The following is a 17,919-nucleotide window of genomic DNA, read 5'->3' as shown; positions in this document are numbered from 1 at the left end:
GACAATGCTTTTATTTCCAGAGAGGTCCTTAATGCTATTCTAGTACGAGTGAGTCTCAGAAGCATTGGAGATACTATTTTTCAGAAGATACTTGCCACAGATGATTCGCGTAAGCTCAGAGGGGTCCCATTTGTTTAGGTAAAGAACAAATGGTAACCAGAATTAGACCTTGGCTGCATGTGTAAAGAATGCTCTGAATGTCAAAAAATGTTAAGTAAAAGACAAAGCAGCCAAGTAAGTCAGCTGGATACTGGCAAACTAAAAGCAAGATAGCCCAGCTTATACAAACCATTATCTTTAGCACAAATGCCAACTATTTGGGCAGTGGCCAAGCAGATAATGGATGTTGCTATGAAAACATAACAGGCATCAAGAGGATACCTTGAGATCTGACAACTCATTATTTCCAATGCAAAAACAGGCTATTATTTATTTTCTCCCCCTTCCTTATCATTTTACTGTGTATTCTAGGAAGAACATGAAATTTAAGAACTCGAGCCTTTTTACTTAAAAACCTAAACACTGTGAAGAGGAATTGTTTGTATTATTACAGCAGTTTTAACTTACTCCTACCCAGGGGATAAGTGGTTTCTGAGTAAGACAAGATCCATTTTGACAAAATGTAAAAACTATATATTTCGAGTACATTTGTGAGTAAATGTTCTACTCTACTACAGAAGATCTTTGTTTCTTTTGGTTATGCCAGCAGTAACTGGTATTAGCAATAGACCTGGAATTGAGATGCGATTTAGATTACCAGCTTTCCCATTTACTAGTTCAGTGATTTTGGATATGCCGGTTAACTTATATTGCCATCTCTGCTACATTAGCCATTGTTGAAAACCTGATATAAGTAACATGTTGAAAAAAAATATTTATCATGATGCACAACAGAAAGTAAGACAAGGTAGATGAGGGTAAAGGGGGTCAAATACATGGTGACTGAAAGCAACTGCCTGGGTGGTGAACACACAATGTGATAGATGGACGATGTAATACAGAATTGTACACCTGAAATCTATGTAACTTTATTAACAATTGTCACCGCAATAAACTTCAATTAAAAAAAATAATATTGTAAATGTCCCTATATCTGCTTTCTCAAATTACCCTCTTTTTCTTCTCATTTTTTAATCATAGGTACATATCCCAATGTAACCTCTCTAATGTTTACCAACATGGGCCTATACTCATACCATACTTTAAAAAACATTTTGTAAGACCTTATGTTTTAGAATTTTGGAGGCATGACTTAATTTTGAAAGTTCCTCCACTTAGCCTTTATTCCTCTGCTGTCATGGATCTGGTTTTACAGCATTTCTTCTTTTGGGAATCAACAATATTTATTAAACAATATACCACCTAATAGTAACGTCAATATTTTACTCACCCGTCTTTTCCCCTTACTATATCTGCTACCTTGTTGAATACTCAGACATTTGGATCACGGGATGAAATAGGTTAATATAAAACAACATGTTAGTAATCACAGGGAGATTAACCAAATTCATTACAATTTTAAGAAGATATTTATTTTAAAAGTTTCAATTGTAGACTTTCATTCTATCATTCTCAATTAAAATTACATTTCTGCAATTACATAGCAAATAATTCATAACTCATAATTCTATAGTTATACAGCATACAATTCATAATTAATTTAATAAATTCCCCTTCCTCCTCAATAACTACTTTTTGAAATTTTATATGTACGCTTTTCCATAATTCCCACAAATGTGTGAAATATAGGTACCCATGTTCATATATATATAAATATACATATATACACATATATATGTATATATGTATGTGTATATATACGCAAACAAAGAATTTCTGGACAACTTTGTTTACAAAACACATGTATGCACTAAAAATCAAAGCAGTTTTATTCCACTTCCTCAAAAGACATGCTCACTTGTTTTTCTGGGCACACTTCTCTTTTCCCTCTCAGGTTATCCTGAGACAAAATACCCTTTATTCACAGTACGTAGGGATGGATCGGAATTCTCTTTCAGCTCAGTTTCAGTTATAATATTCATGACTAATGCAAAGTCTGGGTGAAGGTAGTCAGCGCTAGCACCACTAAACTTGCACTGCATTCTCCTTCCAACAGCAGTGAAAAGTCTGCTGATATTTCCGCCACTTGTACCAGAAAGGTTACTTACTGCACTTGATGCTGTTGTGAAAAAATATTATGCAGAAACACGTCCTGAAGCAATGCTTCCTATGGACCATGGTGGTTCACAGTAAAATAGGACCACATGGCCAGTAGTAGCAGCACAGGTGAAGCTGAATGAGATACAGAGGACAATTTATTTTGGTGAAACAAGTTCATCAAATGTACAAAAATAAAAAATAAAACACCATAAACTCACCGTAACATAAGTGGGAAATATCTTAATTATATTTATACCAAAACAAGAACTTCAATATAGTAATTTCTTAATATATGTATATATGTATATATGTGTGTGTGTATATATATATATATATATATATATATATATATATACACATACATTTAGGGAAAATATTGATGTTAATAGTCTTAACAAAACAAAAATTACATTGTGTTTTATATATTATTTAGTTTTACCAAAAGAATAAAATCATGAATAGCATAAATCAATTTTTAGACACTATCAATAATACATCATTTTCAGTGTACATTTTATAAGTATGTCTAAGATAGTTGCCCTCACAAATATAACACTGTCTTTGTAAATGCATTCTTAAAATTGAGGGCCATTCTTAAAATATAATTCTTTAAGGAAGATTTCAGGGTGTAGTTAGGTTCTTTAGATAGATAGATTAGACAGATAGGTTAAATACTACTACATATTTTACATAATGTATAACACGTCTCAGCACATGCACTTCTGGTGACATTTTGTGACTTCTATTTCTTATTCTTGCATAGTTAATTTTATGTGTTATTATTTTCCATGGTTTGTTAGCATTCAGACAGTTTACTATTAATGAGACCTCTTGTTGGAATATATTTTAGCACATATACTTTCTGCAGAAAGCTTATAAACCATTTCATGTCTAGAGTCTAGCAAAAAACCCAAAATTTTATTGACCGTTTAGAACAATAATTAATTCACCATCCCTAAGAACACTGTCCACAACTTCAATTCACCACTGGAAATAACGATAAATTGATAAAGCTATATTTTGACAACTGTAACATTCGTGAAAAATATTAATTCTTTCAATAAACAAATGATTGATTATTGCTGAATGTGAAGTTCTGGAGGTTCAACAATATGTAAAACTGTATATAGAAATGTGCATACAAATACATAATAACCTGTTAGTGCTATGGTAGAAATGTACTTATACTATGACAGTTCATGGAAAGAATGACCAACCCAAATTTAATCATAATGCACAAGGTACAGGCTTGACCTTTAAGCAGATTGGCAAATTCATTTTGAACTTCAACACTTGATTTTTTTTTTTTTTTCCTGCATCACTCCTCCTTCTCTATACACTCTTTACCTCCATAACAGCAGCTAAGTTCTAAATAGGATAGATGGAGAAATTGTAAATTGAAATGCTAAGACACAGAATAAGTGTTGAAAGGGAAAAAAATATCAGTTGAAAAAAATGTAGTTTTCCTATTAGACCAAGATTGAAAATAGGTGTGTTACTTAAAAAAATAAAAATTACAGTAGCCTGTCTAGTGTTAAGTAACTTTTGTTTAAATCATTTTTGTCTTGAGGAAACAAAATTTATTTTATGCATTTAGTTTTTCCAAACAAGCAAACAAAAAAAGCTTAAAGCCTTCCTGGAACAGCCATATATGAGAAGAAGCAAAATAAAAACTGCTCTGTGCTTAAGAAGAATTGTAGTGAAGGGCTAGCTAGCCATCTTGCCTGTTTAGGCTTTACTTTGCTAATCACCCTGAAACATTCCATCTCATCCCCAGTAAAATCAGTTTCAGATCCTTTTAACACTGTCCTCTACAAAGCATAGGCTCTCTTTACTTTTTTTGCAAACAGGCACATGATGTACCTAATCAACAAATATGTTCTGAATGCATGAATGACTACACAAAAGGTATATCTTGAAGTGATGTTATTGTTCCATGGTATATTGTTTGAAAGACATTGGTTAGATCTACGTCTTTTGCTGAAGTAAAATTTCTATACAGTGTCATTCACAGGTCTTAAACATAAAATTGACAAGTTTGGACAAAGTATTTCCAAGTAACCAATAAATAACCTAATATTTCCATTAACCTAGAATATTTCCTCATACCCCATTCCAGTTGATTCACCATCCAGAAAAAAGGCAATTGATTTCTGACTTCTATCATCATTTATTAGCTTTTCAAGTTCTTGAAAGCAATATAAAGCAATCCCAATATAATACTCTTTGGAGTATGACTTATTTTGATTGACTTAAGAGTCAATTATCTGTTAAGTATTGGCATTGATTATGCAATGATGAATGAAACAGAATCTGCCTTCACAAAACTTTTTTTCTAATGAAGGGGTTCAGAACAGCCCTCTCCAAAATGTGCTGCTTTGGCATGTGAATTATTTTGAGCTGAAGGCAATTGAGACCCTGAGGTCTGAAGAGAAATTTTATCTTCCCCTTAAAGAATTTGATTGGGACCTTGTCCATAATAAAAGTTATCACCAGAAGTAACATTTTATGATTTATCTATATGGCAGGACAAACTTCTAATTATTAAACATCTGCTCTTCTTATCATCCTGAGAATCACCCTCCTCCCCTCTGAAGTCTCAGGGCATCTCACCCTTTTCCTTTGCTCAGGATGTCATATATACCTCATTTTTACCACACTCTCTCTGAACTTCTCACGTAATTGGGGTTTCCATACATGCATATGTAATTGCATTTGCTTATTTTCTATTGTTAATTTGTCTTACATTGATTTAATTATTAGACCAGCCAGAAGAACCTAAACAGGTAGAGGAAGATTTCTTTCTTCCCCACACTAAAATGGAAAACATGCTAAATGAATATCAAAGTGGACCAATATAAAGTTACATGCTTATGATAAATATGTGGAAAATTTGAGAAATGAAAAAAAAAACATTGTTGTGTGGATGAAAAACAAATAGTTGAAGTACATAGTGGTTAAAATATGAGGTTAAAAAATATACAGGATATGATCATTCAGATTATATTAAGGATTCATGTTTGTTTTAAGTACAATTAAAACCCACAGAACAATTTTAAGACAGAAAACATGGTTAAATTTTCATTTCAAATTAGTCACTTAGGTAGAAGAAGCTAACATCTGTGGACAAAAAAAAAAAAAAAAAGGAATTCTGTAATAAATCTGACAAGTCCAGTGGCTGAAAGTAATCTCACAGCATGATCTGATCATAAATTCCTAACTGGGCAAGGACATGGCTGGTAGTCACATCCCAGGCATATATTTTCTTTACTAAAAGGTTTATCTTTGCCTTTAGCAAGCACCACACATTGGTTTGTTCTTCTAGGAGTAACACACCTTTAAAATAAGCATAAACACCCTCAAGAGAGCATATAACTTGTTAGCCAGCTGGTAATCCAATCCCTGCCTTGCTTTTTCCCATTTTCATGCTGTTTTCCTTATGTATCCTTCTTAATCTCAAATGCGTAAAGAAATTGCAAAACTGTCACTCTTGGGAGCATTTGAGATCTCTTTCTAGCAACTGTCCTCAGTTTTGGCTCAAACAAACTCTTATAAAATTCTCTTTACAGGTTTGGGTACTTTTTATATAAACACCATAAATTGAGAATTCCATTGAAAATAACTCAACCCATCAGAAGTGATTTCAAAAAGGGGTTAATCTACATGTGGTTTCCAATCTCTTCATCGTCTAACTTAGTTTTGTAATTCAATTCATATAAGAATATGTAAAACATCTTAATCAGGTGCTAAGAAATATTACTTTATTATTCGTTAAAATTTCTAAAATACTTAAGATTAAATATTGGCATTATAATTTATATTGTAAAAATTAAGCTTTTTAAAATATATATATAGTTGCCAAACTAACTTAGTCTGTGAACAGATTGGGAACCACACATGGTAGAAGCAGGTAAAGAGGGTCAAATATATGGTGACAGAAGGAGAACTGACTCTGGGTGGTGAACACACAATGCAATATATAGATGATGTATAATACAAATGTACACTTGGAACCTATATAATTTAACCGTCACCCCAATAAATTTAATAAAAATTTAAAAAATAAAGTTATTTTCAAAATATGTGTTTACTATTATTATTTATTCAAAGGACATAGAGGAATTTGAGGCAACTTGGTTTAATATAGAATTTTAAGTACTGAGTTATATAAAGCACGACTATGTATTTGGAGACTCGCGGATGTCTTCAGAGTCCCAATGATTCATATTTATCATTATTTACCATTATTATGATCAGAATAGATTTGATCAGTGTAATACAAATATTGGCTTTTTTATTACTTCAATCTTTATCGTTAATTTTGGAATTAGACTCAATTTTTTTGTCAGACTATTCAGATGGTAAAACATATGGCATTGTTGTTCTTTAGATGAAGCAAAAGATAATATGCTATTACATGGATATTATGTATAATAAATAGACTTTGAGTCCCAGTGGGAGATCATCTAGGCCAGTGTAGTACTTAGTGTTTTTAAATATAAGAATACCTTTGAGCAGCAAAATAACAGTAGTTATCTTCAAAATTATCTTTATTTTGTTGAAAACTAAAAGTTGAATATTATACCAACCAAGAAAGAATTATGTTTGGATTTAGACCTTAGTTCCTACCTTGATAAAAGATATTTACATTAAGGGAATATGTATGTTTTCTGAAATTAATGTTTTTCCTAGATATACCCAAAGCTCTATTTAGATATAATTTGAAAAACTCTTACTACTTTTCTCAGCACCTACATCTTTATACTGTATTTGTGCTTTGATGTACATGATTTAAGCTAACAATATAATTATTACACAATATAATGACTCTTGGTTGCCTCACTGATGCAATACACCTAACAACCTGGAAGAATTAATGTTTTCTATCACATTCCTTGGTTAAGTAATTATACACATCAAAGAAGTTACATTCAGTATTTTCTATTTTATAGCTTGACATTCTTAGGCAATTGTTAGATTTTTGTGAAAACAAAAGATGATGTCATTTTGAATATGCAATATGGATGATAATTGCACTTTTCAAACATTGCCTTTTAACAGAAAAGCCTGAGAGAAAAAGGCAGAATTAGAGAAAGTGACATTCTTAAAGAGAGTGTCTCAAAAATGTCTTAATTACAATTTTAAGCTGTGTTAACATATGTTTGAAGCATTTAAGATGCAAGGAAATATGGATTACAGGGAATTGTGAGTGTATCTAATTTGGTAATTGAAGGGAAGGGGACATACTGCTTTGTATTGTTATGAAAGAACAACAAAGAAGCCAAAACATAGTACAGTTTAATATTGTTAGTGATATGGCAGGAAGATGGCAAGGAAAAGGAAATGGAATAACATCTCAATAGACAAAAGGATTCAGCAACCAAGACAATGCTTTCCTGATTTATAGGCAAGATGCAATTTATACACAGGAAATAGCATCTGGATATCTGTTATCGGTTGCATTGGGGCCTGATACTCAGGAATATGTTGAAAACACGTTTATGGGCTAAGAAATTTGTCCGGTTTACTCTAACCTTCCTTTCCTCAATTATTCAATACATTTTAAATTAGTAAATACCATGTCCCTGGTCTTTCTCAAGGTATGGGTAATTAGTTTTATAACAACTGGTATACTGTAATTCAATTCTCGCAGTAACCACTCAAAGTCAGGGCTTAGGTCTAAACAAGACTGCCCTTATTTCAGAGGCTAGCCACAAATGGGGTTCCCAGGCTACCTGCACTTCTCACCAAATGGCTACATATCTGGGGGTTTCATACAACTCTCCTCAGTTTTGATAACTTGCTAGAATAACTCACAGAACACAAGATAGCCAAATACTATTACAGTTTTATTATAAAACAAACATATTAGACAAGACAAATGAAGACACTTATAGGGCAAGTTCTGGGAGGGTCCAGAAGGCAGAGCTTTCATGTCTTGTCCCAGTGGAATCAAGCTGTGTCACCCTCCTAGTCACCTTATTAGCATACATTCAGGTGTGATACAAAGGACTTATGAATAACCAAACATTCATATCACTCCGGAAATGTCAAAAGTTTTAGAAGCTCCATGCCAGGAACCGGGGACAAAGACCAGCCACATTCATTGTTATACAATAAGAATAGAACAAAAAACTAGAAGACAAGGTTTTTATACTCATGGGATTTATACTCTAAAGTGATATTTAAGTATAAAAATAAATAGATAGATATAAACAAATAGATGAGTGTATATTATTCTTATTTGGCTGTTATTTTATTTTGATCCTGAGGTCCAGGAAGGGATCTCAGAAAAGACATGGAAGCTGATATCTGAACAATAATGAAGAGACTGGTCAAGAGAAGATCTAACAATAGCACTCTAGACATAAAAACAGGTAGAAAAAGACTCTAAATCTGAAAGAAGTGGGCTTTTTCCTGTTTCTTCTTAACTTATAGAGCCCCTTGCTTATTCTCTAGTTAACCAAGTTGAAATAGAAGAAAACAGTTATAAGTGTGGGCTACAGGGTATATGGAGAATTAGATTGTCATATTCTGTGATTTGGGTTAGACAGTGCCTTTTTCGGCTTCATTTCCTCATGTGTACAATGAAAATAATAATAGTACATGCTTCAGACTATTCAAGCAACCCTTAAAGCTAGGATACAAACATTTACAGTGAGAAAAGGACCGCAATATCATAATTGTTACCCAAGACAGCATATACCAATAAGGTAAAGAAAAGCTTTTGCAAAAACACAAGAATTCAGAAATTCTTAGAACAGCATACCTCATCCACAAAAAATTTTGATGGAAAAGGACCCTGATCAAATAATAAATCAACAAATAATAAATCAACAAAACAAAGACCTTAGAGTCAAGAAAGAAGAAGAAAAGCAGAAACAGTTTTATGTAACAACTATATAAGGACAAAAATAGGCAATCTGTATTATAAAAAAAAAAAAAAGTCAGATGAGAACTCTTAAAACAGATTTGGAATACTGCAACAAAAATTTTAATAATAACAGCAAGTATAAACTTTGGACATGGATGTTGACAACAAGGAAAAGTATTCCAAAGGTGGTTTTTTTGTTTTTTTTTCCAAGATGGGAGTTGGAAGAAGAGAGGAAGGACAGAAATCTCAAAATGGCTCAACTTTAGGGATTTGAACACAGTTGGAAATAGAGCATCTTAGAAGGAAATATAATCTCTTGGTTTTATATAATATTAATAATAATAATAGTAATAATAATAATAATAATGCCACTCTGTACGAGTTACTGTAAAAAAGTACCACAGGGTGGCTTATAAACAGCATACATTTATTTCTCATAGTTTTGGAGACTGGAATTGAAATCAGGGTGCCAGCACAGCCAGGTTAAAGTGAAGGCCCTCTTTGCGGGTTTCCGACAGTCACCTTCTCACTGTGTCCTTACATGGAGAATGAGACCAAGGAGCTCTCCTCTGCCTCTTTTATAAAAACATTATTCTCATTAAAGAACATTAAACTCGTTTTTTTAAATAAATGAAAGAATGCAACATAGTTATTCTACATCAGTTGTAACAAAAACCTCGGCTCCTAATATCATCACATTGGGCATTAGGATTTCAACATATGAATTTTGGTGGAACACAAATATTCAGACCATAGAAGGTAAAAATAGTTATCTGATTTTATTAATAGTAAAGCTTCATGAAGGAAGGTCATCTCCCCTCTATTTTGTTTATCTAATCTATCTAGAACTATTCCTGGCACATTAGTATATACACAAATGTTTTTGAATAAGTGACCAACAGTACAAGCATATAGCACATTAACAAACTAAACAAACAGAAATTATAGTAATCCAGAACAAAAAATAATGTAATAACAAGGAATAAAAATATGAAAAAATAAGCATAGTAAGATTCAAGAAACAAAATAACATGTCATGTGTTACAACTAAGTGAAATAACTATTTTATATTCTTCCAGTCATGAGAAAATGAGTTTGGCACAGTAATAAATCCTAACCCCATATGTTCTATTTAAAAGAGAGAGAGAGAGACCTCTTAAAACAAAAACAAAGTGAAATAAACAAAAATTTTAAAGGCATGGGTAAAGGAACAATGGGCAAATACAAATAGAAAGAAAGCAGAAGTTGCCATGTTGACATCAAACTGGTTGGAACTTAAGAATAAATTCAAGTGGGACAAAGAGGGAGATTATATAATGATAAAAGTTAAAAAAAAAAGGCTTAGAAATATAAAGTGTATATACACATATGCACCAAAAAAGATAGTCGCCATATATAAATCAAAATATATTAAAAATTAAGGGAGAATCTAACATATCTAATTGTCAAATATAAGTAAGAGCACAGAGGAACTGAATGATAAAATGAGTCCATTTGATTTTACAAATACAAGTCAACCTATTGATCAACATAGCACATATATTTTCATGTGTTTACTTTTACAAAGATATTATGCATTTTTGGACACAAGGAAAAATTAAAATCACTATTGTCATGTTCATCACTACCACCAGCAGCATAACAATAATAGCAACAAGAAAATTTCACAGCCATGTATTTTTTTAACACTGTTATTTTCAAAATAGTAACTAGATGATGATGTAAATGTCTTGGAAATTAAGAGACACAATACTTATTAATCCTCCAAATTACTGAAATAAACTCAAAAGAAAAATAAAAACTATCTAGAAAAGTTTAAAACTGACCATACTTCATAGTAAAATTAATGAACAGCAGATACCACAATTAGAGAAAATTAAGAACATTATATCTTCATTACTATGAAATAAAGAATAAATTAGGGAACTTAGTACTGATCTGTGATGTCCTTTCTTACTTAACTTCCCTAATACTCATTTCCAGTCCCTTTCATGTTTGCCCATGTTGACTTCAGAGGCTAAGAATGCAATGCTAGTTCTCCTCACTTTCCTTGCCGCTAAGATGTCCATGTGCACAAGTTCTGACCAACGACACATGAGAAAATATCTCTTGCATAGATGCTGAAAAGTATCTTGCTGTCTTAATAAAATGAACAGATGTTTTTGCAACTGCCCCCTTTCTAACTTACTCCCGCCTCGAATGCAGACTGATGCCAAGATCACAGATCCAGATAACAGGTGCACATGTGAACATTAGGCATGAACATGTGGCAGAGAAAACAGTAAATACAAACATAACTTGCCATATACCTTGAGGTGCACACAGGATATTTGTCAACTGAAGCTGTGGTGTTAGCACAAATGTTCAAACATTCACAATGACAGTGTATAATGGTTATCTCTAGATGATTTCAGCCAAGTCTCCAAAAAAGAGGTATGAACTCAACGTTCTGAAAACAATCTACAGCAGATGAAGGAAATAAAGTTTTTCTAAGAGATATGCTCTCCCCATGTGGCCTGCAATCTAAGTGATTTAGAGTCCGTAATTTGTGGGCCTGCTGGGTTTGAAAAGACAATGTGTGTACCCCAAATTGCAACTAGTCAAAATGCAGGGAAACAGCTGCCACAGCAAGAGATAAGATTGATAAAATTAGGCAGTAGGTGGCAAAGAGAGGATCCAGGATGGTGTCTCTTCACCAAGGCTATCATTTCAAGCTGCCTCAAAGCAATAGCCGTCATGGGAAGGGTAAGGGGCATAGATAGATCAAGGAGGCCAGTAAGTAAAAAGACAAGAAAATTTAAAGACTATGTTTAAGGAAAATCCTTAGTTATGGTTACTTTTATAGGAACCAACTGGAAGAAAATATCCTTAAAACATAATGTTTTCAAAAGAAATGTTTTGCATTTCTGGACTGCAATAAGATAACTTTGTGTGCTCATTACAAAAAGCTGAGCAGTTGTCAGGAAAGCCATTCTCAAAGTTCATCTCATATGGCCAAGGGTAAAAAAGAATAAGAAAGATTATCCCAATGTCACAAGTGGCAGCTGAGGACAATGACTAATAGATTAACTATTTTCTCATGGTTTGCTTTGTTTTGTTCTTCTTCTACCAAGCAGGCCCCACCTTGGCAGATGCTCATTCTGACATTCTCTGTTAATCTACTAACAGTTTACCACACCTGAGTATTCCTCTGAGGACCCACCCAGCCCAAACTGCCTGACCTGGCCAGCGCACATTGAAGCCAAACCCAAGTTGGTGCCCCATTCCCAAACACTCTGTGAAGGGCCCCAGAGACACCCCAAGGTGGTGCCCTATCACTCAGTGCCTGGTGGGTGGCCCCAGATTCCCTCCAAGGTGGTGCCCTGCCCACCCATCACCCAGAATGCAATCCTAGCCAGCCCCAAAGCCCTTCCAAGGCTGCACCACACAAGCTAGAACCAGGCAGCAGGCCTTGGGTGTCCCTGGAACCCCGCCAATGCAGTGACCTATTCCAGATGGTCATCTACACACCAATGCACCCACAACAGAGGAGGCAAAACCTCACAGCCACCAAACACAGAGGTCTGCACCACATACCAGTGAGCCTACACCAGTTGTGGCAGGGCCATGCTGCCATCCAGGCTAGGGCCAGTACATCCCATCGGTGTACTTACAGCAGCTGTGACTGGGTTGTTACCAGCCAGGCCAAGGGCCAGCCTTTCTCATTAGCCCTCCTGTAGCAGTTGCATTTAGGCTTTGCAGAAAGCCAGGCCAGGGGCCAGCCCTGCCTGTTAACAAACCTACAACAGTAGGCACAACCATAACAGAAGGGTATAGGCATCCCACACAAGGTGCACTCCTGGAGCACCTGGGTTTGTTGACCAAAGATGATTGCTCCACTAAGCCCCCACAGAATGTTTCCACATAAGGCCCCTCTTTCAATATTGTGACAGGTAGTCAATCTACTTAATACACAGAAACAAACACAGAGATTTAGGCAAAATGAGGAGACAACGAGATATGTTCCACATGAAACAATAAGACAATACACCAGAAAAAGAACTAACCAAAAAAGAGATAAGCAATCTACCAGATAAAGAGTTCAAAGTAATGATATAAAGGCTATTCATCAAACTCAGTAGAAGTAGGGATGAACAGAGAGAGAAATAGAAAAGAAAATATAAAAAAGGACCAATCAGAACTGAAGAACACGAAACTGAAATGAAACACACTAGAAGGAATCAACATCAGATTAGATGAAGCAGAAGAACAAGTCAGCGAGGTGAAAGACACAGTAGTGGAAATCACCCAACCGGAACAGCAAAAAGAAAAAAATAATTAAAAAAAATGAGGAGAGTATAAGGGACCTCTGGTATAACATCAAGCATACTAACATTCACATTACAGGGGCCCAATAAAGAAAAGAGAGAGGTACAGAAAAATTATTGAAAAAAATGGCTGAAAATTTCCCTAACCTGGCAAAGGAAAGGGACATCCAAGTCTAGGAAGCACAGAGACCCAAACAACATGAGCCCAGAGAAACAACAAGACACATAATTAAAATGTCAAAAGTTAAAGACAAAGAAAGAATCTTAAAAGTTGCAAGAGAAAAACAACTAGTTACATACAAGGGAACCATCATAAGTCTAATAGCTGATTTTTCAGCAGAAACTTTGCAGTTGAGAAGGGTGTGGAATGATACATCCAAAGTGATGAAAGGGAAACAAAAAACAACCCTACGTCCAAGAATGCTCTATCCAGCAAGCTTATCATTTGAAATTGAAGGAGAGATAAAAGAGTTTCGTAGATAAGCTAAAGCTAATAGACTTCATAACCATTACACTGACATTACAAAAATATTAAAGGATGTGTTTAAGCAGAAAACAAAAGTTCAACACTAGAAATAAGAAAGTATAAGTAATAAAAATATCTCAGTGGTAAAAACAAACATAGTAAAGATAGTGGATCAACCCATTATTAAGCTAGAATGAAGATTAAAAGACAAAAATACTAAAACCATATGTGTCAATGATAGTCAATGGGTACACACACACATCAACACAAAGAAAGATGAAAAATGTTAAGTCAAAACAAAATGTGGGTTCAGGGATAAATATATAGTGCTTTTAGAATGCATCTGAACTTAACTGACCGTGAAATTAAAATAATATATATATTATTTAAAAATATATATATATATGAGACATATATATATGTCTCATAGTAACCACAAACCAAAACTTACCGTAGAACACAAAAAATAAAGAGATAGGAATCTAAAGACTATCTTAAAGAAACTCATCAAATCACAAGAGAAAATAACAAAAGAATAAAGGAACAGAGAGGAACTATTAATACAAACACAATTAGAAAACAACTAACAGAGTGATGTCAAAAGCATGGTGGCATAAGGGGACCCCTTGATCCCTTCCCCTTGAACTTATAACGAGGTAAATAGCTACAATTTAAGAAAGGATTCCCTGTGCAGCACACAAAAATGTCTGAGAGACCAGTGCATCAAAATATCTGAATGTGGTTGAATCAGTGGGCAAAAGGAGAAAAGGGACAGAGAAATGCAGAGATAGGTACTGTGGGCACAGCTCAGAGCTCCCTGAAGTTCTCAAGGGAGGGAAGAATTCAAGCTGCAGGTGCAGTGTGTGGCCCCAAGCATTCCTGCCTGAGGGATCAGCATATAATACAGCTGAACCCAGCGCTCAGGGCAGAGACCTCTGGGCAGAGACAGAATACAGAAGTGTGACAGCTGTGGTCTAGCAGCCGTCACTGCAAGGCAGAAAACAATGCCATGAAGCCTAGCTGCCACCATTTATCCTCCCAGAGCTTGCCTCCCTGCATCGTCCCATAGTTAGCAGCAGACCCCAGAAAAAAACTGTAGCAGTGAGTGTTGGGTTAAAGAGCAGAATATCTACAACTCTGAGAACTTGAGACAGTCCCTGAGTGGTAGATACACACTGCAGTTAACACCAGTAACAAGGGTGGAGATACAGAGGCCAGGTAACTGAGGTCTCGCAGTAACCATTATAGTAAGGAGCAAAAAAGCCACAAACCCCAGATGACTCTCCCAGCCCACCCTGCCCCAACCTTTTGTGGCTGATCCTATCGGGGATACCTGGGACACCACAGGAAACACAGCACTGTGTCTGGCTGCAGGGGCAGCGTTGGGATTTCAGGGGCTCAGAACGCACCACCCACCCCATTCTCCCATGGGGATAATACACTGAGATGGAGGCAATCTGGTCACAGAGAAGATGCCCATCTCCACAGGGAATACAAAGGATTTCTACCACTTGAAGCCAAAACAGAGAAAGAGAAAATAAAATGCTCCAGTGCCACCCCCTGGAAAACAAAAGAAAGACCTCTTTGCATAAACTTGCTGCAGAGCTCATTCCCATAAATGCCTAGAAAGAGAAATAATGCCATGAACAATCAAGGTAACAAGGCAGCTCAAAAAGATAATGAAATATCTCCAGAAAATAAACTTAATGAAATGGAAGTATATGAATTAAATGACAGAATTCAAGAAAGCAGCTCTGAAAAAAACTCAATGAGGTGCAAGAAAACTCAGATAGGCAGTATAATGAACTCAGAAATAAAATCAAGAACAAAAAAAAATGAATATTTTACCAAAGAGATCAAACTTTTTCAAAAGAACCAAATAGAAATTCTGGAGCTGAATATCTCAATAAAAGAGATCAAGAATGAAACAGCCACCTTAGGACACAGAGCTGATCAGATGGAGAAAAAAAATCAGTGATATTGAAGATAGAAATCTGGAACTGATGCAAATGGAAGAAGAGAGAGACATGAGAGTTAAAAGAAAAGGAAGAACTCTACAGGAACTATCTGATTCCATCAGAAAGAGCAATATAAGAATAATAGGCATACCAGAAGGAGAAGAGAGATAGAAGAAAAGAGAAAGCCTGTTCAAACAAATAATCAATGAGAACTTCCCTCCCCAAACCTATGGAAAGAACTGGAACCTTGAATCCAAGAAGAAAACGGAACACCTAATTATCTCAATCAAAAAATCCTTCTCCAAGATACATTATATTAAAACTGTCAAAAATTAATGACAAAGAATTATTAAGGCAGCCAGGGAAAAGAAGATGGTAACTTATAAAAGAAAGCCCATTAAATTATCATCAGAGTTTTCTGCAGAAACTCTAGGAGGGAGTGAAATCAAATATTCAGACTATTAAAAGAGAGAAATTACCAGCTAAGAATAATGTATCCAGCAAAGTTATCCTTTAGATAGGAAGGGTTAATAAAGGCCTTTCTAGACATACAGAAGCTGAGAGAGTTTCCCACTACAAGGCTGGAATTATAGGAAATACTGAAGAGGGTTATGCTACCTGAAACAAAAAGACAAGATGATTAACAGATAGACAGAGGCAGGAAATTGCAAATGCTATTTAGAATATGGCTCCATACAATTAAATATAACATAGAAGTTAAAGGAAGAAAAACATAAAATGAAAAAGAGAAGAGAAAGGCAATTGCTACTGCAATTCCGAAATGACTCACAGAATAAATAGGGCTAATTTGTTACAACAAAAATGTAAAAAAGGAGGGGGTCAAGGTATGAGTCTTCAAAGGGGACTGGAGATAAGATGCATGCAGAAGAAAAAGTTTTACTGTGTATATGAAAGTTCCTTTTACATAGCCTTAATGGTAACCACAGACAAAATATCCACAACTGAGATATATAATATAAAAACAGAGGAAACAGAGGGGGAAAAAAAATCATAAAATACCTCCAAACTAAAATAAAAGGCAAAAACACAAGGGCAAAGAAACAATGGAGACACCGAGCTACCAGAAAACAAAAGATTAAATGGCTATATCAAAAATCACTGTGGGGACAGAGTCCCACAGAGCAGTTTCCAGGCTCTTGGTCTTGCGTGGGGAGGTGCTGGCTAGGGTAGTGAATGACCATCAACTGTGATTGGTTGGCCATCAGCTGTAACCGGTTAGCCAATTGGCTACCGATGTAACTGCGGGGCTGCATTGACTGGTTAGTTTGTTGGCAGGCAGAGAAGTGAATGGTGGACTACGAATCGTGTGGCTACTACTGCGTGTGTCTCTCCCTGCTGCTAGAGAGAATATAGTGATATGACTCCCCTATCTGTGGCTCTGTGGGTGTTCCTTTTTGGCCTCGCAGTATTCTGCGTTCTTATGTGGGGAGTGGGACCAGAGGCCCTGCAGGCAGCCCCGCATGACAAATGGTGCAGCGAGCAGGGTCTCCCGCATGACAATCACCCTAAATGTAAATGGTCTGAAATCAGCAATAAAAAGGCACAGAGTAGCAGATTGGATCAAAGAACAAAACCCAACCATATCCTGACTTCAACAGACATATCTCATCCATAAGGAAAATATAGACTCAAAGTGAAAGGGAGGAATTAGACACTCCAAACAAATGGAATTCTGAGAAAAGTGGATATATCCATACTTGTATCTGAGGAAATAGACTTCCAAATTAAAACCAATAACAAAAGAAAAATATGGACATTTTATAATGACAGATCAATATACAGAGGGTGCCCACCAAAAAATGTATATACATTTTAAGGAAAAACAAACTGTATTAAAATTGTAATACACAATATATACCAATAACAAAAGATGAATACAAGTCATGTATATACATTTTTTTTGGCACCCTGGTATATATTCCCGATCAGAGAGCACCAAAAGTATTAAAGCAACTACTGACAGAACTGAAGGGAGAAAGTGACAAAAACAAAATTATAGTGTAGGGGACCTAAATACCACATTGACAGCTATGGATATATCATACAAACAGAAAATCAATAAATAAACATTGGCCTGAAATGACATACTTGAAAAAATGGACATAATCAAAATTGCAAAGCCTTTCATCCAAG

The sequence above is a fragment of the Rhinolophus sinicus genome, linkage group LG03 (genome assembly GCF_036562045.2).
Source record: "Rhinolophus sinicus isolate RSC01 linkage group LG03, ASM3656204v1, whole genome shotgun sequence".
NCBI classification, from domain to species: Eukaryota; Metazoa; Chordata; class Mammalia; order Chiroptera; family Rhinolophidae; genus Rhinolophus; species Rhinolophus sinicus.
This window is presented reverse-complemented; position numbering follows the sequence as displayed.